Below are 26527 nucleotides of genomic sequence, written 5' to 3'. Positions count from 1 at the left end.
GGGTCGGTGAGGGGCGCACGGGATATGGTCAGGCAACCGCCCTTCCCCCCCATCGGTTTCTCCGAGCGAGGAGGGGAACAGTGAGCAGGACGCCCGAGACGCAGCTCCGGCCAGCGGGCAGCCCGCGGGGAGGAAGGCCGGACTGGCAAAGGGTAGTCTTCCGGCAAGCTAGAGAGGAGGCGGTGGGGTCACTCCCTCGGCACCGCCGTCTCCCACTTGGCGCCTCTTTCCTCCGCGGCCCCACCTACCGACGGCGGGGTCTCCCTGAACGCCGCCGCGGTCGCAGCCCTGAAGGCTGCGTCTACTTCTCCTCCTTCGTCACACCTTACTGGCTCCCGGTCCATCGAGGACGATGCCATAGGGGTGCTGGCGCTGGCAAGATACAGCGTAATGGCCGATAAGCCCACATCCATCCTCCTGCCTTCTCACACCTGCGCAGCCCGGATAGGACGGAGGGGCAGAGCTGGCTGGAGCTTTGCCAGTCCCGCTTGATAATAAGCAATATGAGGAGGAATTGGGGGGGGGGAGGGGGGATCCATTTATAATAGCAACCAAAATAATGAAATACCGAGGAATAAACCTAACCAAGGATGCAGAGGATCTATACACAGAAAACTAGAAAGCATTGCTAAAAGAAATCAAAGATGACTTAAATAAATGGAAGGGCATTCTCTGTTATGGGTAAGATGTTAATTCTACCCGAATTGATTTACAGATTCTACATAATCCCAATCCCAATCAAAACTTAAACAGACTACTTTGCAAAACTGGAAAAGCCCAATTACCAAAACTGTTTGGAATGGCAAGGGACCATGAATAGCCAAAAACATCTTGAAAAAGAAAAATGAAGTTGGGGGACTCTCCCTTCCTGACTAAACCGTGGTACAAAGCTACAGTGAAAAAACAGCATGGTATTGGCATAAAGATAGACTGTTGACCAATGGATTGGAATTGAAAGTTCAGAAATAGACCCTCACATCTATGGTCAATTGATTTTTGAGAAGGCTGTCAAGTCTACTCAATTAGGACAGAGCAGTCTCTTCAACAAATGGTGCTGGGAGAACTGGATAGCCATATCCAAAAGAATGAAAGAAGGCCCCTGTCTTACACCTTAATGGATCAAAGACCTAAATATAAAGGCCAGAACCATAAAACTAGTAGAAGAAAATGTAGTACAGACTTCCAGTGCTTGCAGACTTGCTTACAGACTTCCAATGTACATTAGCGAATTAAAGCTCTGAGGAGATTCAAAATAAACAAACTAACCCCAAATTAAAAAAATAATGCAGCATTCCCCCAAATTGAGTTGACTACAGAATCTCCCTTTTAAGTTACTTCTATCAAAACAATGGGGAAATAGTGTTTTTTCCATGAAACTCACTGAAAATGTATTAGACAATTCTCTCAACGATTACATCAACCAATAATTATAAACCTTTGAGTAAGAACTTTCAAGCTGCAACAAACATGCTTAACAAAAATCTTTCAGCCATAATTTTCCTACATCTTGTCCACAAGAACAGTATGTGTCTTAGTTTGCTAATGCTGCAGAATGCAAAACACCAGAGATGGATAGGCTTTTATAAAACGGGGGTTTATTTCACTACACAGTTACAGTCTTAAGGCCACAAAGCGTCCAAGGTAACACATCAGCAATCGGGTACCTTTACCAGAGGGTGGCCAATGGCGTCTGGAAAACCTCTGCTAGCTAGGAAGGCAGCTGGCGTCTGCTCCAAAGCTCCGGCCTCAAAACGGCTTTCTCCCAGGACATTCCTCTCTAGCAAGCTTGCTCCTCTTCAAAACATCACTCCCAGCTGCATTCAGTTCCCTCTCTCTGAGTCAGCTCATTTATATAGCTCCACCGATCAAGGCCCACCCTGAATGGGCGGGGCCACACCTCCATGGGAACATCTCATCAGAATCATCTCCCACAGCTGGGTGGGGCACACTCCAAACAAATCCAACCAACACCAAAACGTCTGTCCCACAAGACCACAAAGATAATGGCATTTGGGGGACACAATACATTCAAACCAGCACATTCCACCCCCTGGACCCCAAAATGACATTATCTTTCCAAATACAAAATACGTCCATCCCACAACAACATCACAGAAACTTACATCATCTCAGTAACAATAGTCAAGTACAAAATCCCATCAAAATCAATTTAGGCATGGTCAGTCCTAAAGCACAATTCCCCTCTAGCTTTGGATCTGTGGAGTTAGAAGAAGTTGTATGCTTCCAACATACAAAGGAGGGACATTCATAGGATAAACATTTCCATTTCCATAAGGAGAAACAGTAAGGAAAACAGGGTTAACAGGAGCAAAACAGTTCCTAAAACCCGCAGGACAAACTCCATTAGATTTCAAAGTCTGAGAGTCATTAACAGAACAACGTTGCATCCTTGGGACTTGAGAGAGCAGGAGCCTAACCCTTCCCAAGGGCCTTTTTGGCAGCTGTTTCCTCTCCAAATGCTTGGGTGAGTGCTCCAACATATCCACACATTGGGGAGACCACCTTCTCGGCCCCACCCTCCTCAAACATCAGGGCAGCTCCCAGATTCCCTTACATCTCCAGGGCACATGCTCAACCCCTTCAGAACAGTGTGGTGGCAGCCGGGCTTTCCCCAATTCCCTGGGAATGTGCTCCAACCTCTTTGGGACCTGAGGTGGCAAAACTCTTCCAGAGCATCCAGGCAGAAAGCCCACCCTCGACCTCCAGGGCAAACTCACCCTTTCCATGCGTGTGGGCTGCTCCGCTCTCCCAGCCCTAAACCTCTTCACTCCAGACCTCAATCTCCATGGCTCTCTTTGAAGAAATTTTTCCTTCAATTTGTTCCTTGTCTGTCTCCTCCAGTCCAGACCGGCAATGGCTCTGTCTATAAAGATCTTGCAAAAATTCCATTGGCTTTGCATGAAGCACGCAGGGGTCAAAGCCATCAGACAATAGGACTTCCCACAAATCCTTTCTGCTTAACTCCTTTTCCAATCCTGGCTTGTACTGAAATGGCGGCTGGGTTCCATGTTTGGTTACATCCTCACGTTGGGCTGTAGCTTCTGGGATTCCACCCCCTGGAAGCTCGTAATTTTCCAAGCCATCAGCTTCTGGTTTCTTTGAACCCAAGAGTTCAGTTCTAAGTTTATCTCTTTCCACTCGCATTTTACTATAAGCTGCAAGGAGAAGCCAGAGTACGTCCTACACATGTAGTCTGGAGATCTCCTCAGCTAAGTATTCCAGGTTGTCGCTTTCAAATTCTTCCTTCCATCCAACACCAGGACTCAATTTTGCCAAATTCTCTGCCACTTTAAAACAAGGATTGCCTTTCTTCCAGTTTGCAACAACACATTCATCATTTCTGCTCAAGTCCTCATCAGAAGTATCTTTAGACTCCATATTTCCATAAACAGTTTCTTTAAAGCAGTTTTGGCCTGTTCTATCAAGCTCCTCACAATTCTTCCAGAATCTTCCCCTTATCCATTTAAAAAGCCATTCCAACATGTTTGGTATTTGCGAACTCAGCAGCAAAAGCACCCCACTCTCGGTACCAAAATGTCTTAGTTCGCTAATGCTGCAGAATGCAAAACACCAGAGATGGATAGGCTTTTATAAAACGGGGGTTTATTTCGCTACACAGTTACAGTCTTAAGGCCACAAAGCGTCCAAGGTAACACATCAGCAATCGGGTACCTTCACCGGAGGATGGCCAATGGCGTCCGGAAAACCTCTGTTAGCTGGGAAGGCAGCCGGCATCTGCTTCAAAGCTCTGGCCTCAAAACGGCTTTCTCCCAGGACGTTCCTCTCTAGCAAGCTTGCTCCTCTTCAAAACATCACTCCCAGCTGCACTCCCTTCCCTCTCTCTGAGTCAGCTCATTTATATGGCTCCACTGATCAAGGCCCACCCCGAATGGGCAGGGCCATGCCTCCATGGGAACATCTCATCAGAATCATCTCCCACAGCTGGGTGGGGCACATTCCAAGCAAATCCAACCAGCACCAGAAAGTTCTGCCCCACAAAACTACAAAGATAATGGCATTTGGGGGACACAATACATTCAAACCGGCACAATATGAAACTCTCAATATCCTGAGGGTCAGAACATAGTCCTCCCAAGTAATCTGCCATCTTACCTTGTGTGAGAAACAAGCACTGTTCCTAAAAAGGAATAAACGCTCACCCGATTGTGGAGAAGAAAAGAATTTATTCATGATCTTGCAAGAACGGGCACCCAACCAAAATGCGGGGGGTTGGCGCACAGAACAATAGATCCAGCAGTATTTATTCCCTATGCCTGACCGCAAGTCCCTCCCCTGTTTCTCCAGTGGCTGGATACTTCAGAGGTTACATTCTATTGGACAAGCCTAACTAGCCTGTGCAAATTTGAAACATGCAGCCCATGCAAATTGGAAATATTTGGAAAAAAAAAAAGTCTCCTGCGCAAACTTGGAACATTTGAAACAAGTCTCCACCCCTCTTTCCTTTGTTCTTTAACTGCAGAGCCAGTCTGAGCTAGTTTGGTAACAACATATGAAGCTATTTTAGGAACCTCTACCCCCTCCCCCCAGTCTCCACCTTGCAAGGACAGTGGGCGGATAAACAGGAGGACTGGCCACTGATTATAGTTTGGCTTCTTGACCCTCTACCATTCCCCTGAGCTGCCCCCACCCTGTGTGAAAGCTAAACTTAATCTAATTCTCACACCTTGATCATTCATACTATCCATTATCGTCATTAATTTCTTTAGCCTTGCCATCGACTCCTGTTCATTTCCTTTGCTCATAAAATCTGTTCCAAAAACATCCCCTAAAACAGGCATATATTAAAGAAAAACAACAATTTAAGTTTGTTCAAAATGGCCACATTTAATACTAGCTTTAATTTTGACATCTTAAAATATCAATTTTTACCCAAATATTAAAAATAATTAAAGCAAGTAAATCTATTCTTAGAAATTTTAATGAAGGATAAAACAAAAAAAAAGTAGAAATAAACTTTTTAGGATAACTAAGATCTGACTGAAGGGGCCCATTTTCATGACGTTTTGAAATTGTTCATACATGTCTCACAAGCTAAACTGACCTGAAATACAATTCAGATGATTCACATATATTAAAGAATTTACATTTCCATTCAATAAAACTAATCTTTTCCTTAATAATGGGTTCATCTTGAAGCACACTTACAAGATATCCAATTCATAAATATTCACAAGATATCTAATTCATAAATATTCACTGGGCAGTAACTATGTGCAAGATCATAGAATGCATGCTATGGAGAATACACTGATACACAGACAGATCTTATCCTAGAGATGCTTGTATTCTATCAGGGAAGGAAAGATGGGCATTTGCAAATATACAAAATTTGAAAACAAGACAGATGAACTATATCCACTAGAATGACTAAAATTTAAAAGCTTGACAACACCAACTAAAAGATGACGTGGAGCAACTGAAACACTTATATATTGCCTCTGAGAATGTAAAACAGCAAAACCACTCTAGAAAATTATTTGGCATTTCTTAAACAGCTTAGATGTCCATGACCAGGAAAATGGTTAAATTGTGGATGAATTACTACTCAGCAATAAAAAGAACAAAGTACAGATACATACAACTACATGAAAGGATGTCAAAAATATAATCTGAGTCAAAGAAACCAGAAGCAAAAAAAGTATATACTGTAGGATTCTTGTAATATGAATTATTGATTGGGAAGGGGTACAAACAAACTTTCTAGAATTATAGAAATGTTCTGTTTCTTGATGGGGGGGTGGGTTACTGTCATCTGTCAAAAACGATGGAAGGTATCCTTATGATCTGAGCCTTTCACTGTATGTAAGTTAATTTCAATATCATAATAATAAATAAAAAACGGGAAACAAGGCAAAATAGAAAGTGTTATCTATTTATGTCCTAAAGACATAAACAGAAAAGGTATGGAAACAAGGCAAAATAGAAAGTGTTATCTATTTATGTCCTAAAGACATAAACAGAAAAGGTATTTGGGTTTAGGCATTCTGAATTTGAAGTGGCAGTACAATATTTTGAAAGAAATATACCATGCAATTAGAAATTCAGAATTAGTGGTAAAGAGGCTTAGGTTAAGGCCAAAATGCATATTTGGCCACCATTTATACAGAGGTAATAATTAATGCTACAATAATATAGGAAATCCACTGTCAGAGAACCCAAGTAAAGAGTTTCAAAATCGAAAACACAAATAACAATGTCAAATATTGGAACCAAGGAACATGAGAAAGGTCACTACATTTGGAAATCAGAAGGCCCTTGGTGACCTCAGAAATGAGTTAAAATATTAGGAGCGAAACAAAACTGCAGAGATGTAAAGAAAGAGCCAGGAGTCAGAAAGTAGAGAAACTAGTAATATACTATCCAGCATGGTAGTGTTAGTGGTAGTAGAAACAGTGATAGGGTCATACAAGATAGAGGAAAGCAGGGGGATGTAACCAGGCAATGAAAGATAGATTCATTCATTCAATAAATATTCACTGAAGGCCCAGACCCTGAGCTAAGTACTGGGAACATAAAAAATGAAGAACACAGCTATGAACCCTACCTCCATCTTTGAGCAGGAAAGACAGATATTAAATAATTGTGATGAATAATATGATTACAGGGTGTGATGGAAACTTGTAGCAGAGGGTTCTAACTTTGTCTAGGGATCCGGGAAAATGTCCCTGAAGGGCATTTAAGGAGAGACCTGAAGTATGAGCAGGAATTAGGTAGGTGGAGGTAGAAAGAAACGAGGACGTGTTTACCAGGCAGAGAGCTCAGCAAAGGTAAAGACCCACAGGTTGAAGACCCACATTTGAGAAACTGAAAGAATTTCAGCATGGCTGGCACATGGAATGTGAAGAACAACAGTTCCAGAAAATGAAGTGAAGATACAGGCTAGATGGTGGAGGGCTTTGTAAAGTCATCTTAAAGCATTAGAATTTACTGTAATCCTAAGAGCAATAAGAGGCCACTAAAGGATTTAAAGAAGAGCAGTAATGGGATCAGATTTGCATTTTTTTAAAGATCATTTTGGCTGCAATGTAAAAAAAAGAAATCAAAAAGGGAAGAATCCAGGAAGCTGGAAGAGGTTTTAAGAGAATTAAAATAAGCAATCTAGGCAAGAGATGATTGGATTGGCCTGAACTAGGGCAACTGGAGAGAAGGGAATAGAAAGGAGATATTTTGGAGGCAGAATCACCAGGACTTGTTGACTGATGAGGAAATAGGTGGGCAGAGTGAAGAAAAGAGTCAGTGACATCACCAAAGTTACTGACTCTGGCAACAAGATGGATTGATGTTAACATTCACTGATGGTAACAATGGGATGGGAGGTGGAGATGGGAAGATAAGAATATGCTGAATTTGAGGATGGTATGGAACATTAAAGAAGAATGGTCTTGTAAACATATAGATACACAGGTGTAAAGCTCCAGAAGAAAGAAGAGGGCCTAGGATGATCTCTGAAAATCACCAATATTTAAGAAAGAGGTAAAGGCATAGGCATCTAACGAAATGAATGAGAAGGAACAAAGAATAAGAATATGTAGTCTTGGAAGATTAAATTAGCCGATTCAAATAAGGTATATGAGGATAAGTAATCTGACTGAAAAAGTTACAGCTAAAAATGACACAAAAAATAAAAAACAACAAAAAACAAAACAAAATTTAAAAAAGTTACAGCTACAAAATAATAGATCATAGATACATAACCAGATATGTTATATTTAAGAGCCTGAGCTCTTAATCACACTGATAAACTTACTTAAAGAAGTATATCTCCAATGTGGGGTGAAAAAATATGTGTGTGTTATTTAATCTCATTCTTTAAATTTCCTTTTTTATATTTTATAACACATATAAATTTATAAGTAAACAAACAGAAGAGTGTGTTCTAATTTATTTTTAACCTGTTTTCTTTCAAGGAACTCAAAGGAAGCCTCAATTTTAACCTTAAGGCAATTTGATTACAAGAGAGAAAATAAAAATACTTAATTCTATAACTGCTCAGATGTCTAAGATTTAAAATGATTTGTACAGAAATCATCTGCAATCATAAACACTTGAAGACTCTAACAATAGATACTATCATTTCAAACAAATTAACAGTAACTTCATCCAAAAGAAATCAAGAGAAGAAATCTGAGATAAATGCTTTTTTTGCCACTTACAACCCATGTTTCAGCTTCTCTATAAGGGCTTCATTGTCATCCAACTTCAATTCGTTGACTTTATCTATCAGCCCTTCAATGTCACACATACTTATGAGACCCATAAAAGAAAAATTAACAACTAATAGTAAACTCTGCTTTATGCTACAAAAAAACACATTCACATACATAATAACCCTATGAGGTAAAGATCAGGTAATCTTGACACCTTACAGAGGAGAAAACTGAAGTTAGGTTAGGTGGCAGCAAATAAGTGACAAAGCAGGGACTCCAGCCCAGATCTTAATTCCAAATCCCATGCTCTCCAACTATACAATCTTGACACATTTCAAATAGTTTTCTAACATTAATAGTGCTACTACTGCCACCACATATTTTTGTATTATCTCTAAAATTTTCCCAAAGAAGTTTCTATCTGGTATCTCATTTTACCACTCTAATCAACAAAACAGATAAACATCCCTATTTCACAGATGAGGTAGATAAATCATAGAAGGAAATGATTTTCCCAAACTAGTAAGTGAGTAGACAGGATTAGAATCCTAATTTGTCATCAAGTTTCATCCTCTTTCTTGGCGATTTTGCTGGATCCCCACCACTGCACATACCAAGAATTCTGCTGATGAAAGGCTGTGTTTTGAAAGATTCAAAGTCATCAATATGTCCCCCTGTACCAATGAAAATTATTGGACTTTTCGTGGGAGCAACTCTACATAGAAAAAGAAAACATAACCTCAGAAAAGAAAATTTTCAGCAGATTTTCAGCACTAATTGTACAATGGTACATGGCTCAAGTTTCTTTTCACCAGTTAACACAGAGTAAATCAGAGAGCTTCTCAAATTCTGTTTCTATTTAAACTTCTTTGATAGCTCATATTAAGTTCATTATTGGCATATATCTTAAATTATCAATAAAAAAGCCATAAATACAGCATATAACACCAAGACATAAAATGGTAGCATCAATGACACTTACCCACTGAGAGCACCACCTCCTTTTGCATGGCCATCAAGTTTTGTCACTATTACTGAAGCTACGTCTACTTTATCTTTAAAAGCCTTAGCTTGAGCTTCACAAGCCTGACCAATGGAGGCATCCATCACATAAACAACATTATCAGGTTGTTAGAAAGTTTAAATAGAAAAGATACATATTTTTATTGATTTCATCATTCGACATTATAGAACAATGTTTACTATAAATAATTATTCATTCAATCAATAAATATTTCTTGAAGGAGCATTATGCATTAGGTACTGTATAGGCAAACATTTCAAAATATATAACTATTAAAATGGGATAGAGAAGAGCAGATTTTAAGTGTGGGAGGCTTCTTTAGGTAGAGTAATCAGGGAAGGCGTCTCTATAACATTTGAGCTAAGGCCTGAGTAAAGAGGAAACAGCTGTCCAAAGACCTGCAGGAACGGCACTGTCAGCAAAGGGAATAGCAAAAGCAAATCAGAGAAAAGTAAAAGGTAAAAGAGCATGCACTGAAACCAAAAGGAATAAAATGAATAAGGCTATTGCCCTTAGATCTGGTCAACTAGGTCAAAGTTAGGTCAAAGTAAAGGCACAGCTAAAAAGAAACTGATCATTAATCAGTAACCAAAGAATAACTGCCAATACCACAATGGCAGAACATGACTTCCTGATATATGCTATGGATATTTATAAACTTTCTTTTCCGCAAGATATTTCCATCACAATTTTAAACAAGAGACACTAAATAATGATTAATATTTTAGATGCTTTGTTTGGAAAAACATTCAAATTTCATCTAAAGTAAATGTTTCCAATTGCATTTAAATAATTGAGGGGATATTAGACAAACATTAAAGGTTAATCTGTAATTTTTGTTTATGTTAATTTTTTTCTACATACTAATGGGATAATTGAGAAAGGAAATTGTTTTTTGGTACTTACTCATGAAAATTTCCTATTTAATGGAAACAAAAATTTATCAGAAGATTAAGCTCCTATCACACAGATTACAGGTGCCCAAAACAGAAATAAATTCCTTGGAATCTGCTTTAGAGGCATGGAATAATTTATATTGATCATAAACTCAACCAGGATTTATAATCAAATTAATTGAAGTGTAACAGTGTTACACTGAAAGCAACTTATTATAGCATTGGCAACTTGAAACATTTCTTCAAAGAGTCTTCTTGTTTATGGTGGCCACTTGTGTCAACAACAATAATTTTAAAGTTTTCATTTTTGAACTTCTCCACTCCTTCACAGGCAATGATAACCAGATCTATTTCTGTATAGCTATTTAACATGGACAAATGAGTTTAACAACAACCACAACTGCAAAACTTCCAAGTACTATGAATTTGGAAATCTTTAGTCTACATTTAATCTATTCTGAAAAAGCCAAATGATCAAAATTTCAACTTAGAAGAATAAAATCTCCTAAGTAATAAAAATAACAATCTACTTCTAAAGTAGCATGAATCAGTATCCAATTTTTCAATTTAAAACCCTGCATAATTCTGCTGCATCTCTTCTGTGAATTTTATTTCCCTCAATTTTTTTTACATCTTTATTAATTGAACTGACATTCCTTGGTGTTTTATAACTACTTTTCTGTTTAACACCCTTTTGTGAACCTTTTATAAAACCCTAAATATTCATGTAAAACATAACTTTTAGACTATACCGTATTCCATCAAATGGCTATACTATCACTTATTAAACAAATGCCCTCTTTTTGGACATTTAAGGGTTTTCCAATTTTGGGTATGAAAAATATAGCCAATATTAATATGTGCAGAATCTTTAACTAAGTTGAATTTAATCATTTGGAAATGGAAAAAGGTGACAGTAGCATATTATCGTGAGAATAAGAAACGGTGCTGAATGGTGTGTGAATGTGGTGGAAAGGGAAAGTTTAGAGTCATGTACATTACAAGAAGGAAAGTTGAAGGTTAAAACATGAGAATGTATAACACCGTGAATCTTGTGGTAGATAACATCCACAAGTAACAGTACAAATATAAAAAGTTCTTTAAAGAACCAGAACAAATGTATGACACTATTACAAAGGTTAATAATAGAGGGGTATATGGAAAAAATGTACCTATTGCAAACTATTGACTACAGTTAGCAGTGATATTTTAATACTCTTTCATCAAGAGTAACAAATGTATTAAACCAATACTATGGGTCAGTAATAATGGGGGACAAGAGGTGTGGGAGGATTTGAGCTTTCTTTTTTATTTTTATTTCTTTTCTGGAGTAACGAAATGTTCTGAAATTGGTCATGGGTTTATGTGCACAACTATGTAATGAAACTGTAAACCAGTGATTGTATACTTTGGATGGTTTGTATGGTGTGTGAATATATCTCAATATAACTGCATTAGAAATATACAAATGATATAAATAGTATATAATGTTATACATTTTTTCGAAATTGTTATGCCATACTCCTTCAAATTGAATATGGTATGACCATTAAGACTTTTGGCTTTTAAGAGCACAATGCCCTCCAGAAAAGTTTAATCTCATTCCTATTTCACTACATTTTCACAATCCCTGACAAAAGTCTTTGTTAACTTTAAGAATCAAGAAATGAGATCATATTTTAATTGGCATTGTTTTTAAGTAGTGGCTACTTTTTAAACAGAGCAGCACTGTCAAATGAAAACACATACGTTAAAAATGTTTTCACCCCAAATTAACAACAAGAAATCAGGTAGGAATACACTTCATAAGAATATGAATGAGACTTAAATGACAAAAACTACTTTGCTTAAGGACATAAATTTTATAAGCAAAAAAGACATAGGTTCCGAAAAGGATGATGAAAATATTACAAACAGCCCTGAATCTACCATGCAAAATGATTGTTAACATATATTCCAGATTTGTAAATTGAACATTAGAGATACAGATGAAATCCTTCCCCAGTCCCATTCTCTTCCTCCCTTCCAGAGGTAACCATGATCATTAACACTCTACTGTCTCTGTTCAGTATGTTTTAAAAGTTTACATGAGGAAAAGAGAGATCATTCAATAAATGGTATTCATAACACTTGTTAAAAATTAATACTCTGGCTTTGGCTAATAGTTTAACTATAAACTAAATTATAAATTATATCATTTACAAATTGTGAGCCCTCTAGTATTAAAGTATGTTTATTATCCCTTGATTTTTAATCTATCTGCTAGAAATTATCATTAAAAATTACTGAAAGGGGAAAAAGTTAAAAAACAATGAAAATATCATAAATAAAATTCATTACCTTTTTTGGCCATTCAAAAAAAGGAAGATAATGACTAACAAAATCAGATCACTCATTTAATTACCTCAGATTTTATCTTCTCTAAACTCTCTCCCAGAGGGCGTAATAAACTATTTACATAATGTTAAGTAAAATGTTAATCTTTCAAATAAGTCCTTCTAAACTCAATGTAGACTCAATTATTTGATTAATTATTCAAACACGTGCAGACTACCTAACAGAACAGCAATGTACCAAATGAAGGATAGCAGTGATCAGGATTTCTACCTGAGATTAGATTATAAACCATTTAAGAATCATCAAACACAAACTTATTAAATGTACTAAAGAAATATTATGGAATTCACCAGTGTGTGTTTTATCGAGGAATACTTCAGATAGGTCTCAAAAGAAGCAACAGGAATTCAGAGGCAGGAGACGGCAGGAAAGCATGCTAGGCAGGATGAGAAGCACAGGCAGAGATATGCACTGAACAATGTCCACTGTAATCTACAGGCTAGATCAGAAGGGTCATATTATAGTAATAAAAGGTAACAATTTATTAATTATACCCCTGCTCTGTTCCAGAAAGGATTTAAGCTTATAACTATTTATTAAAATGGGACCTGATAGCATAAAATAAATGTCGGACAAACAGTGTGAAACATATTAGCATTAAGTAGAACAGAAACCCACCTTCCATAGAATGGAATTCTTGCTTTGGTAGCATTCTGTTTTAGTTGGTCAAAATCTCCTATGACATAAAGAGTTAATGAATCCTTAAACTTGAGAATAAAAATGACAGAAAACAATTTTCAAATTTCAAAACATTACCTGCTCTGAATGTGTCTCCACTGATAATAATATGCTGGCTAGGAAAGGAAGATTAAAATAAACTTATATCAATAAGCATAAACTATTATACTTATAATTTCTTTTGTTTATCCTTTTTATTCACTTGAAGAGTAAATTAAAATTGCTCATAATTCTCTTGAAAGCAATATTTTTAAAGATTTTCGAACACAGCAAATTTCCTAAGGAGTTTAAATTCTAATTATCATACAGTCACATTCAAAGGATGTAAAATGATCAAGCAGCAAATGACCAATGTAAAAAATGTTAACTACTGTTAATTAATTAAAAACAAACAATAACAACCTCATAAGAAATCATTCCATCTTTTTGTTTGTTTGTTTTTAACTGTAACATATTTGAGGTTTGTGAAAAAAATCTGGTGACAAAGTTGAGGCAACAGGGTGATGGGGTAGTATAATGAATTTTAAATTAGCTAAACATATTCAAAATTATATGTATTATGTGGGACACTGAAGAGTCTTCAGCCATAGGAGATAAAATAAATAAATTTTCCTCCCCACCTGGGGAATTCCAGATATTCTCCAACCATTGCAGTAGGTCAAGTCCTCTATCTTGGGGCTTGCCCTTATGAAGCTTGTTACTATAAAGGAGAGGCTAAGCCTACTTATAATTGTGCCTAAGAGTCACCCCTAGAGAACCTCTTTCGTTGCTCAGATGTGGCCTCTCTCTCTAAGCCAACACTGCAGGTAAACTCACTGCCCTCCCTGCCTACTCCCAGGGGTGTAAATCTCCCTGGCAACGTGGGACATGACTCCGGGAGGTGAGCCTGGACAGGGCATGATAGGATTGAGAAAGCCTTCTGGACCAAAAGGGAAAGAGAAATGAAACAAAATAAAATTTCAGTAGCTGGGAGATTTCAAATGGAGTTGAGAAGTCCTTCTGGAGGTTATTCTTATGCATTACGTAGATATTCCTTTTTAGTTTTTAGTGTATTAGAATAGCTAGAAGGAAATACCTGAAACTGTTGAAATGCAATCCAGTATCCTTGATTCTTAAAGACAATTGTTTAACTATAGAGCTTATATGGTGTGACTGTGTGATTGTGAAAACCTTGTGGCTCACACTCCCTTTATCCAGTGTATGGACAGATGAGTAGAAAAAAGGGAGACAAAAAGTAAATGATTAATAGGGGGTGTGGAGGAAGGAGTATGGGATGTTTTGGTTGTTCTTTTTTACTTTTATTTTTATTCTTTTTCAAAAAAATTTTTTTGGAGTAATGAAAATGTTCAAAAAATTGTGATGATGAATGCACAACTATATGATGATACTGTGAACAATTGATTGTACACTTTGGATGATTGTATGGTATGTAAATATATCTCAATAAAATTGCATTAAAAAAAACATTTTCCATGTTCTCTTCTCCAGAAATCAAAAACATACCTCCTTAAAGGGGAGGAGCAGTGTCTTTTGTAAAAGAAATAGCATAGCTATATGCTAGTCTACCATTCCTGCTAAAAGTAATCACAAGAGACAAGACTCTCGTTGTAAAAAAAAAAAAAAAAGCTATTACAAAACATTGTAGCTATATATCTAGGGGTACAAAATGTAAAGCACAGAACTACAAAACTTGGCTTTGACATAAAAAATTCAAACAAATGTATTTTCTATGTGCGCATTTAAAAAAAATTAAGTGTAATTTACCTTTGAACATGTTGTTTTACCACTCCCTTGCAATCCAATAAACATGATCACATTGTTTTCCTTTAATGGGTGTCCATGCTTTAACTCCAGGATCTACAAGCTACATGCCAAAAGATAAAAAATAAAAATAAAGCTAGGTTAACATAAACTTACATTCAAAAACCCTTCCCATGCAACTTTTAAATCATAAAAATAATTTAAGCATATTTTGACATAAAACCGCCCTTAATCCAACCATGTTAATATAATTCTTCTAGTCCCCTTTGTCTACATACAGTGAAATTTAAGAATTTAAAACAATGCATTGTAAAGTCATAAATAAGCCTATGCTTCCAATCCATTTCAGAGATAAGGAACTTAAAATATTTTATAGAACAAGCTGGAGTATGAAATAAAATGCGAGAAAAAGTTTGAGCCAAAACAGTAATCTACAACATACGACAGAACTGCAGAAATATACAAAAATATATGTGCAAGCCAGATATTTAAATTTTCTAGTAGCTACATTAAAAAAGTAAAAGCAGATGAAATTAGTTTTAATAATGTATTTTATTTAACCCAATATACTCCAAATGCTATGATTTCAACATGTAATTGATATAAAAAATTAGTGAGATATTTTACATTCTTCCTCTCATACTAAATCTTCAAATCTGGTATTTCATATTTACAATACATCTCAATTTGCACTAGCCACATTTTAAGTGCCCAAATCACAGGTGACTAGTGACTGCTGTATTGGACAGTGCTGATCTTCATGTTCAATTTGACAAATATTTATATTATCATAATTCAAAATTACATGTGAGAGACTTTCTGGATCAGTCAAAATTCCAAATGTTAAATTCTCCAATGCCAAAGAAGTACTGTTCTATAAAGTTATAATATTTAGAAGGCTAGTAAAAAATAGTCACCAATTTTACAATAAAAGTCAGTAGAAAATTAAGATTCATAAATTTGGGACAGTTCTCAAACTATCAAGCATGAGGCATTTTTAAAGTTCATTTAAAAAAATAATTCATTTGTGAGTCAGTTGCTTGGAACTCGGAACACATTATTTTCATGCAAACATGAAGCCATAATAATAGTTAAGGTGCTATGCCAGGGATTTTCAAACTATGTGTAAATAAAGTTTTATTGGAATACAGCCATGCCCACTCATTTACTGCTTTCATACGAAAATAGCAAAGCTGAATAGTTGTCACAGAGACCATAAGACCCACAAAGCCTAAAATATTTACTATCTAGTCCTCCAAGAGAAAGTTCTCCTAGCCCATACCAGACTATACCATAAAGGTCACAACCCATATTTTACCCGAATTTAGATTAAAGTCATTTGATAAAGAAGGGAAGAAAAAGAAATACATTTCTTAGGTAAAGGATTTGCCTTAGGCAAATTCTGAAATAGGCAAAATCTATATTAAACACAAATTCATTCTCCTTCCTCCTAGATTCTTTCACTTGCACAATATTGCCCTATAGTCACCTCCACCTCTACATCTCACAGCAGAATTAGTCACTCAGTTCTCCATGGACCCACCATTTGGAACGTATAGATTTTACTGGATAATTATGTCATAAATCTATCTTTTCTTCCTCCTACCTCCTAGAACAGCAGTTCTCAAGTTTTTGGTGTCATGACCCCTTTATATTCATGCAGCTTGTTAAAGTTAGTGAATGGTTTGGATCTATTATGTTCCCCACAAAAATCATGCTCTTTAATGCAATCTTGTGGGGCAGACTAATTAGTCTTTTGATTAGGGTGGAACCTTTTGATTAAGTTGTTTCCATGGAGATGTGACCCACCCAACTGCAAGTGAGAGCTTTTGATTAGATCATGTCCATGGAGGTGTGACCCCACCCATTCCAGGTAGGTCTTCTTTAGATCACTGGAGTTCCTTCCCTGTTTTTCTACCATTGGATCCATATCTATTTTTAAACCTCTAAGATTTGCACCATAATTTTCATGACAGCAGCAACAATGTCAGTGCCAAGGTGAGGCAGGGCAATGGGCTATATTTACTACTTGCAAAATGAACTTTATGAATTCAAAATTGCTCATAATGTTGGCAAGAGCTGGAATATTTGATCTGTTCAGAGGGAACTCTTTATACAATGAAACAGTGTAGAAAAGAATACTTTCCAAGTGTGACTTTCTGCACAAAAGTAGGACCCTCACTGGGCAATATTTTATATAAAAAGAAGATAAATAAGATAAACTCACGGAGGCCCTTCTATCAATTAATCTGAATTAGTGAGATTTTACTTTCTGCAACTTGACTGTGGCATTCTTTGCAGGAAAAGTACTGGCATTCAAATCTGTATTCAGAAAATTATATGATAAAAATAGGCCACCTCAGAAAATAGTTAAGTCTCTCAGTTAATATTTAATACAGATATAGTCCATATAAACACGTAAAGAAGTATTCTGAAATAGCATTCCTGTTTAAAGTACTAGTGTATTTTACTCCCCAAGTTTACAGAGAATCACAGAACAAGCTTAATATGCCATTAGCTTCATAAGTTCTTTAAATACAGTGTGCTGAATCATTTTTCTTTTATTAAGACAAGAAGCTGTCTCTTCAAGGTCAATAGCAGACCTTCATGATGGGGACATTTGCAGTTAGAAGAAAGAAAAGGCAGTTAAGACAGTCTAAAAAAATAGGTTTTATAGCACCAAACAATAGGATATTCAACCATTCATATCAATAATCTTTCAACATGCATGTAGGTATTACAAATTCAATAAGCCTACACCATAGAGAATTTTATTATGACTATGGTTAGTTTTTCAAGGCTTTTATTTGAAAGTCTATGAATTCATCCTTCTATCACTGCAAAGTGCTAATTTTACTTACTTTTCTTGACGCTTCTATCATACATCTTTCCAACTTTCAGAAAACAGGACTACTTTCTCTGATTCTAAATGCTTAAATGCTAGAACTTCTACATTTAGTACCCATTCTAACAATATAAAAGGGAGGGGTGGCCTGAGCAGAAGGACTGGGATTGAAGCCACTCGGGGCAAAAGCCAGCTGGATCCTGCTATAAGTGAGGAAAGAAGCTTCTCTGGAAGTGTGGGTGTCCTCAGGGATGCTGAGAGCCCAGGGCTTTGCTCTAAGTGTGGGAAAGCTGGAACACTGGGCTCAGGAGTGTGTCGAGTCCCAGAGGGGAATCGAGGCCCTCCTGAAAGCCCTGATGACTGTTTTCCAAGCAAGACTGAGGAGGCTGGTGACTCCCTGGACATTGCCGAAGAACATCGATTTCGAAGAGCCCCAGGTGACCTTCAACGTGGCAAGAAAGATGATTGATTTCTTAATTAACACTAGAGCTGTTCTGTCCTGAGCTGCCCCTCTACCACCTTCACTCAAAATTGCCTGGTTATAGGAATTAACCATAAAAACCTTCACTGCCCCACTCCTTTGTAAACTTAGAGATACTCTGTTGTCCCATTAGTTTCTCACTGTCCCCGAATGCCCTACCCCCCACCTCCCACCCCCAGGGAAAATCTTCACTACTTGGGGGCCACCTTAAGACTAGTAAATCCAGCTGGTGTTTACTCCTTGTAAACCTGAAGCCCTTACTAAATAAAGGCCTCTTGGCATCCCAAAGGAGATCCTTAGGCAAATAGACCCATCTGTATGGGATGAGGGCATCCCAGGGCGAGCCTACTGAGTAGCAGTCCTAGATCTTTAAAATGCACTCTACATCCCTCTTCACCCTAACTTTCTCAATATTTAATTGCTTTTGAATGGTAGAAACTTAACAATAAGATTCCCACCCTGCTCACTTCAACAGTGCTGCCCCAAGGGTTTCAAGATGATCCCCATGTCTTTGGGGGTGCCTTTGATAGCAGGCCCTAGTGGCCTCCAGCTGCCTCAAAGTTCAGTCTTGCGGGTGTTGACTTTGTGGGCTAGCATGTTCCTAGCGTAAAAGTGAATTTTGTTTGTTGTAATCATTGCTAACCGAGTAAGTATGGAACGTTGTAGAGAGTTTAAGAAAGTGAATTTTGTGGTCTATTACTGACTACAAGCTATAGACAGATGGAGAAAGTTGTAGAAGATTTGATGGGTAGATTCTGTGGTCTATTACTGACTGTAAGCCCTATATGGATGTGGAAAGCTATGGAAGGTTTGAGGAAGAAGGTTTTATTTATAGTCTTTGCTGACTGAAAGTTCTAAATAGATATAGAAAGCTATAGAATGTGAAAGTAATTTTTTCTTATTATAAACAAGGCTGGCTAAATCGGATGAGCTTGTCCATGGAATTATAGTTTTGTTCTATTTAGCAATCATAAAAGTTCGTAAAGTCTAGTCAATGTCCTCACTGTCCATGATCTGTATGATGTTAAACAGTGGTGTGATATTGGTGGTCATGGTTTTGGTTATTCTTAGAGAAAGACCACAAATCAGGGAAATGGAAAAGTTTGCTTGTCAGACACACTGCTTTGCTCTGATGCTTCTCTGAAAGTGTATGTGATCAACTGTGGATCAGAGCTTCATCTATAACAGCGAGAAACTTTCAAAGACAGGCAGTACTCCCTAAAGACTGAAGATATAATGAGTATCCAATCCCTTATCCAGAAGTTTCTGAAAACTGGCCTCCCAGTCCCTTGTCAGTCTCCCTATAATACCCTATTCTGCTTGTAAGGTCATATGGGACATATTGGTTGGTGAAGGACCTCCTAGCTCTACCCTGTGGTACTCAGTCCTTGATTTCAAAGTCTTCTTCTGTATACCTCTACACCCATCCTCCCAGTTTTGTTTGCCTTTGAATAGCAGAGGCCAGAGGATGCTATTCCAAGGAGCTTACTCGGACGGTTTTACCTCAAGGGTTTAGAGACAGCCTCTTAAATTTAGAATCTAGCATACTCCTTCAATATGTAGATGGTTGACTAATATGCAGTCCCACTTGAGAGACCTCTCTAACAGACACCTTTACCACACTTAATTTTCTTGCCTAATGATGGTATCGGGTTTCAGCTTCTAAGGCTCAAAGTGCCTTAAAATGGTCTTTACCTTTGGTTTGTCTTCACCCCAGGGGAGTGCTCTTTGTCATCTCAAAGAGTCGGAGCCATTCTTTCAGTGCCTCCCCCCTGGGAGTAAGAGGCAGCTAAGAGCCTTCTTAGGAATGGCAGGATATTGCAGAATCTGGATACCTCAATTCAGAGAAATAGCATAGCCTCTTTGTGAAGACTCTGAGGGGCTAGATAGTGCCCCCTTGGAATGTGGAGCAGAGCAAGCTGCTGCCTTCACTGCCCTTAAGAGAGCCCTTAACTGCCCACCCACCTTGGGCCTGCCAAGCTTAGAAAAGCCCTTTGACTTGTTACTAAGAAAAAAGGAATTGCATTAGGAGTTTTAATACAAAAACTAGGGAACATTCCTCAACCAGTGGCACATTTTTCAAAGCCATTAGATGCCACAGCTCAGGGGTGGCTGACTTGTCTCTGAGCAGTAGGGGCCACTGCCCTACTTATAGAACAAGCCACCAAGTCCCCAAGCTGACATGGGGCTAGGCTCTAGTGTTGTAAACACCCCACCAAGTCAGAGACATTCTGAAGGCAAAAGGACATCAATAGCTTTCAGACAGTGGGCTCCTAAAAATATCAGGCCCAGATCTCAGAACCAAAATGGAAAGGACTTTACTTTGTAATTCTCATCACTCCTACAGCAGTTAAGGTCAGTGGGTTTCCAGTTAAATTCTTCTGTCCAGAGTCAAATTCCCTGGCCAAAATTTTACAGACCCTCCTGACCAAGAAGAATGCTACAACTGCCAACAAGATGGATGAAAACTTTTGTTCAAAAACCAGAGCTAAGCATGCTTTTTGCAGTTATCTTTACTGTCCCAATCCTCATCTCTAACCAAAACTCACTAGTCAAAGTCATAAGCCACCCTCTCTTTGGGGTAGCTAAACAAGCAGCAAAACTCATAAACAAAGCAAATTGCTGGATATGTGTAAACCAAGGGACCAACATGTCAGCATACCCCATTTCAGCCCCAAAATGGGCAACCCTGCCTAATAACACAGTCCCACACTATGACACCCTTCCAAGGCTAAGTGACTACTCCCTACTCTTCAGTGCAATAGCAAACAACCTAGCTTGCAGTGGCATCAAATACCATCCTTACCAGGTCACCCAGGGAGTCCTATATGGGTATGTAACTAGCCCTCCCCTCCCCCTGCCCCAGGAGGCATGCCTATCCTATCTGCATATTACCTAATCACTCTTCCTCCAGGGTTTCACAGTTAGGATCCCTAGATACATGCAATCTCATCTTCTGGATCTCTGCTGGAGCAGTAAAAATCTTAGAAATGATGAAAACAGGCAATGCAGCCAGAAAAGGAAATGAGCTGAATCTCAACCTATTATCATCATCAACGAGCATCATTTTGGCAGTCAGCCCCCTACTTGCCACCAGTTCAGTCATTCTGATAAACAAAATGTATGGGAACTCAGCAAACTATTACAAGCCTTCCAAGCCAAATTTATGCTGACTCATGAGTTCATCACCCTCCCTGACATTGAACAAAGGCCTCCCTGTCCCAACCCATCCAGAGTAGCCAGAGAGTTCTACACCTGTCAGGCAGAGACTACAATCCCTGATCAGCAGGAAGAAGGTACAGAAGATAGACCATTACCCCTCAGCTACCCCTTAAGAATAAGGGTGTACAACCCAGGGGAGAAATGTGGCAGGTTATATATGAGAAACATCTCACAAGCTCTGAGGTGCCTTTGGACTTGGTACAGGGAGGGAGGCATCTGGTGAGAACAGTCAGGCTCCTGAAACCCAAAGAGGTTGAATAAAGTAAGATACATTATTATACACAGCATGGACCAATGGACCAATCACAATAACCCGTTCACAATCCTTGGTTTGAATGCTTATTCAGTCAGTCACAATAGCTTACTTATAAACCGTGATTTACAGGTTTATTAACCAATCATAAGAATGTATAGATGACCAATCGCAATAGCCTACTTACATTACTTACTTTGAATGGTTACTCACCAATCAGAATGTGCCAAATATACCAATGTCTCAAACCCCACCTCCCTTTATTTGATTTGATAAAAAGCCCTTGTGCCAAACCACATGCTGCTTGTCAATCTCTCTTGAGCATGCCCTGCGTTCACCCTTTATAGCATGTACTTTCACTTCCCTCAATAAAGTTTTCTCACTTGCTTATACCTACTTGTCTTATCTTTGAATTCCTTCTTGCAATGAGACTGGAATGGAGCTCCGGTAACATCTTTCTCAGCAAAAGGGAGCTCCGCTAGCAGTACCAAAATTATTTAATTCCATTACCTTGTTAAAGCGTTAACATCAAATTCTATATTATGATTTTTTTCCAAACCTTCAAATGAGAAAGCACTTTTAATCTATACTGTGTTTCATTTGATCCTTAAAACCATTTTGTAAGGTACATGCTATTTTCCCATTTTATATATTAAGGAATCTTAGTTTGACTTGCCCACATTTATATCACAATGGTTAGTAACTGGCTAAAGTGTGACTCTAACACCAAATTCAGTACTTTTCCCATCCGTACCACAAAATTTAAAGTGTGCTTGTGGACTATCAACTTTGTCAAATTAACAAAACATTAAGGCACAATCAGTGGTGGTGGTGGGAGAGTTGTGGGAAAAAAAATCTTAAAACAATCAAGCCAGGAAGAAGAGTATTTCAGATACCATATATAAAGAGTCAGCTTATAAAATCTCCAAAAAATGAATGCAGATTTCAGAGGAAGTGAATCACAGCCAAGATGAAAATGCTAGCCTTTACAAGAAGAATGCTAAATAAAAGTCAAGAATGGATCAGATAAGCAGAGAAGCAAACGCCTAACCAAGATAGAAGAAGCAAAATACTGAAGTTTTACATTCATGCTAGGAGAAAAAGCAGGGATTTCCAGTTTCTACTCTGACATGTAAAAAGCATGGAAATCGTCATTTCTGTCCTAACAAGAAAAAAGCTGAACAAACTGAAAAAAACAACTCTTCTTAGATCCATCAGTGAGTTGAGGTCAGAGGGCAAGTCACTGCCCTGAAAAAATGAAAGGTCCTGCCTGCTGGAGCCAATACCAGTAAGAAGACTTGCACTGTAATTGACCAATCACTGGAGCTTCAGTGTGCACTAGCTTGAGCATTAAAAGCTACTGGGAGACTCTGTCTTAGGAAGCACCCCTTGCTTTCCTGAGTTTTGCCTACAGGAGCCCCACCTGGTTCCAACTGGGAAGACTGGAGAAAAATCTCATGTTCCAACAGAGTTAGGGGGAAAGTAACCGTTTTGATACATGCCCAGAGCAAGCAAGAGGTTCTGTTTTCCTTAACGAAGGACTGCCCCCAAAAGAAAAAGAAACTGTTTTATCAGAGCGTAACCAACTCCAGTCCCTCTAGCCTTCTTGTGTCACTAACAGGGAGAAAAAAAAAGCTGATGAGAACTTTTAAAGGTCACAGGCAAAAGTCACTCGCCACCTCCGTTAGGTGGGGTTGGGATTGGGTAGCTAGGGGAGGAAGCCGCTCTCCAGAAAAATCATTGTTTCTTCTCTGGAGGGTGAACATTTATAGAATTGTTTTCATGGATGTGGTAACATGGCAAAAGATGCCAGTCAAATTGAAATCAATGGAGAACTAAAGGTCTTTATAGATCAGAATCTTAGTCCTGGAAAAGATGTGGTATCATTAGTAGCTGTTCATCCTTCTACAGTAAATGCCCTTGGAAGGCAACTCTTGCCAAAAACCTTTGGACAGTCCAATGTCAACATTGCACAGCAAGTGGAAATGCAACAGAAAAGGAGAGAAGAATGGCAGGGAGAGAAGAATGGCAAGGGTCTGAGGCATTTTTCAATGAAGGTTTGTGAGAAGGTTCAGAGGAAAGGAACCACTTTCTATACAGAAGTAGCAGAAAAACTGGTCGCAGAATTCAGTGCTGCTGATTACCGTATTTTGCCAAATGAATCAGCTTATGACCAGAAGAACATAAGATGAGGAGTCTACAATCCCTTAAATGTCTTAATGGCCATGAACATTATCTCCAAGAAGAAAGAAATCAATGGATTGGTCTGCCTCCTAAGTTGGCTCAGGAATGTCAGAATTTAGAGGTAGAGAGACAGAGAAGACTTGAAAGAATAAAACAGAAACAGTCTCAACTTCAAGAACTTAACTCTACAGCAAATTGCCTTCAGGAATTTGGTGCAGAGAAACCGCCAAGCAGGGCAGCAAGCGAACCCGCCGCCTTCCTCCAACTCAGTCATCCACCTCCCGTTCATCATCGTGAACACCAGCAAGAAGACAGTGATTGACTGCAGTGTTTCTAACAACAAATTTGAGTATCTGTTTAATTTTGACAACATGTTTGAAATCCACAATATAGAAGTGTTAAAGCAAATGGGAATGGCTTGTGAACTAGAATCAGGAAGCTATTCAGCCAAAGACCTTAAAATGGCAAGAAGTTTGGTACTCAAAGCTCTGGAACCTTATGTGACAGAAATGGCTCAAGGATTAATCAGCAGTGTATTTGTCACATCATCAGGTTCAACTTCAAATGGCACAGGCTTTCTGCCAGTGACTTGACCAATGGTGCAGACAGGACATTGGCCACAAGTTCCAGCAGGTTTCAGTACAGTGGCTCCAAGATGGAGACGCCCGTGTCTTGTCAGGGAAGACGATGACGATGACAGTGACTTTAATGAAAATGATGATGAAGACTGATTTTCTTGGCTTGTAGACTCCCCTTCCCCCTTCAAATTCAGCTTCAGGAAAAAATTGTTAGGGAAGAGAAACTTTTTTTTTTTTTTTAATGTGGCTTTTTCTGTTTCTTTTTGGCCTATGTTCTGGTTTGAATGTATTATGTCCCCCAGAACGCCATTATCTTTGATGTAATCTTGTGTGGGCAGACCTATCAGTGTTAATTAGATTGTAATTCTTTGAGTGTTTCCATGGAGATGTGCCCCACCCAACTGTGGGTGATGACTTTGGTTGGATAATTTCCATGGAGGGGTTGTCCCGCCCATTCAGGGTGGGTCTGAGTTAAATTACTGGAGCACTATATACGACCAGACAGAAGGAGCAAGCTGCTACAGCCAAGAGGGACACTTTGAAGAACACACAGGAGCTGAGAGAGTAGCTTCAGATGAGAGACAGTTTGAAGACAGCCATTGAAAGCAGACTCTTGCTCTGGAGAAGCTAAGAGAGGACAAACACCCCAAGAGTAACTAAGAGTGACATTTTTGAGGAACTGCAACCTGGAGAGGAACGTCCTGGGAGAAAGCCATTTTGAAACCAGAACTTTGGAGCAGACACCAGCCACGTGCCTTCCCAGCTAACAGAGATTTTCCGGACACCATTGGCCATCCTCCAGTGAAGGTACCCTTTGTTGATGGACACTTTATGGCCTTAAGACTGTAACTTTGCAGCCAAATAAACTCCCTTTTATAAAAGCCAATCCATCTCTGGTGTTTTGCATTCTGGCATTAGGAAATTAGAACAGCCTACTACCAAGAAGATATTGGTAAGCTGTTGAATATAGATACCTCCAATAAGCAAGCAAGGATGGTTTTCCATAGGATTTTTAAAAATGTGGTATGGATGTGTGTTTTGACACCAGTGTGCTGACACAGTCTTTTTTTCTTAGGATTTTGTATTTCATTTTCTATGGGTTTTTTTTTAATTCAGAGTTCATTTTTGCCCCCTTAACAATTCTTGCTGAGTTTGCTGAAGAAATTATATTTCATCAACATCTATGAAAATAAAATGCTATCCTTTTGTGGAAAATGGTACACTGACTGGCCATTTATTTGCAGTCTGTTTTTAATGGTGAACTTAACTGATGGATAGCAAAATGACATAGCAAGTTTTTATTTTGTTAAATCATGCAGTATCCAAAGAACTAAGCAAAACAGCAAAGCTCTACTTTTTTAAACTTAAAAAGCATAATAAATTTTATTATGCTTTATTTTCCCTTAAATTTTCTTAAGTTTTGTGTTTCCATCAAGCTTATTCTTTTTTTTCCCCTCTATTTTGCAGCAGAAAAATGGAGACATGGAAAAGCCTAGGACACACTTATGCCTTAAAAATACATTGATATCTGCAAGTTATTGAGCATTTTTGGGGGGACAGTAAATAAAACTGGCAGAGACGGAGGGCTATATCATTAAAAGAAAACATATTGTAAAGGGCTTCAAAGCAAAAAACCAGTTTAAGGAATATCAACTCTTCAATTTGAGCAATACTGACAGAAATGTTAGTTGTTCAAAATAACTGTTTTGGTAACCCTTCCACACTGTTCTAGTTTAATTAAGTCAAACAAGATTATCCAGACTAACTTCCATGTAGAGAGTATCCAGGAGATTAAAAAAGGAGAAACAAAGAAGGACAAAACCAAGCAGCAAAATAGCGGACTCATTCACCATGGAAAGCGGAGAAGGGAGAGGAGTCAATAAGAAGGAAGGAAAAATGTACTTTAGTACCTTTCACTGGCAAAGAGACATTCCTGGTTGAGTTATAAATTAAACACTACACTTATACTCATGTAAAATTTTATAATTTAGAACTTTAAAAAATTACTAATAACACTTG

At 38.2% G+C, this 26527-nt stretch overlaps 2 pseudogenes; one reads left to right on the top strand and one right to left on the bottom strand.

Moving 5' to 3' along the window:
• Positions 1 to 425: 425 nt before the first annotated feature.
• On the bottom strand, positions 426 to 17831 carry LOC119532999 (annotated as a pseudogene).
• Positions 17832 to 23542: 5711 nt separating this feature from the next.
• Positions 23543 to 24661, top strand: LOC119530776 (annotated as a pseudogene).
• The last annotated feature ends 1866 nt before the right edge of the window (positions 24662 to 26527 follow it).

Source organism: Choloepus didactylus, chromosome 4, assembly GCF_015220235.1.
Source record: "Choloepus didactylus isolate mChoDid1 chromosome 4, mChoDid1.pri, whole genome shotgun sequence".
NCBI lineage: Eukaryota > Metazoa > Chordata > Mammalia > Pilosa > Megalonychidae > Choloepus > Choloepus didactylus.
This window is presented reverse-complemented; position numbering and strand designations above follow the sequence as displayed.